This window comes from Acomys minous, assembly GCF_964271855.1.
Source record: "Acomys minous genome assembly, chromosome: 10".
Lineage (NCBI taxonomy): Eukaryota > Metazoa > Chordata > Mammalia > Rodentia > Muridae > Acomys > Acomys minous.
In genome coordinates, this window is record NC_140491.1 from 120,049,642 (window position 1) to 120,050,273 (window position 632).

Below are 632 nucleotides of genomic sequence, written 5' to 3' on the forward strand. Positions count from 1 at the left end.
AAATATGACTTTAATTATAAATGAACTGTAGCCTAAAATCAAAAGTCTGCATTTACACAAAACAGACGCAGAGAAATAAAAAAGTAATGAACCCTGAATATTTCACTCCAATATTGATACATGCTGTGAACAATTCAAGGATTTTGATGTTCCCGGCATCATAGGACTCAATAACACATAAGCGTGGTGAATTGACCATGCCCACTACTACTGTTTACAGTGTACTCAAGTCCTATAATTGCAATTCTTTATTTCCCATGAAGGAAAGCAAAGAATTCTTTTTTCATCTATAATATAGTTATATTAAATCAAGTTAGATTAGAATCAGAAGTTTAAGTTGATGAAATATATATTGAGGTTATTCTTGTTTGCAGTGGGAAAAAAACAAGGTATTTTAACATTCAAAGCAGATTTTCATGGCTGTTACTGTATGCAAATTTTAATGTTATTTATTTTCATTTTATGTATATTGGTGTTTTGCCTGTATGCATGTCTGAATGAGGTTGTCCAGCACTGCAGCTACAGACAGTTGTGAGCTGCCATGTGGGTGACAGAATTTGAACTTGGGTCCTCTAGAAGAGGAACTAACCCTCTTAACTGCTGAGCCATCTCTCCAGTCCCTTTAGTAACTT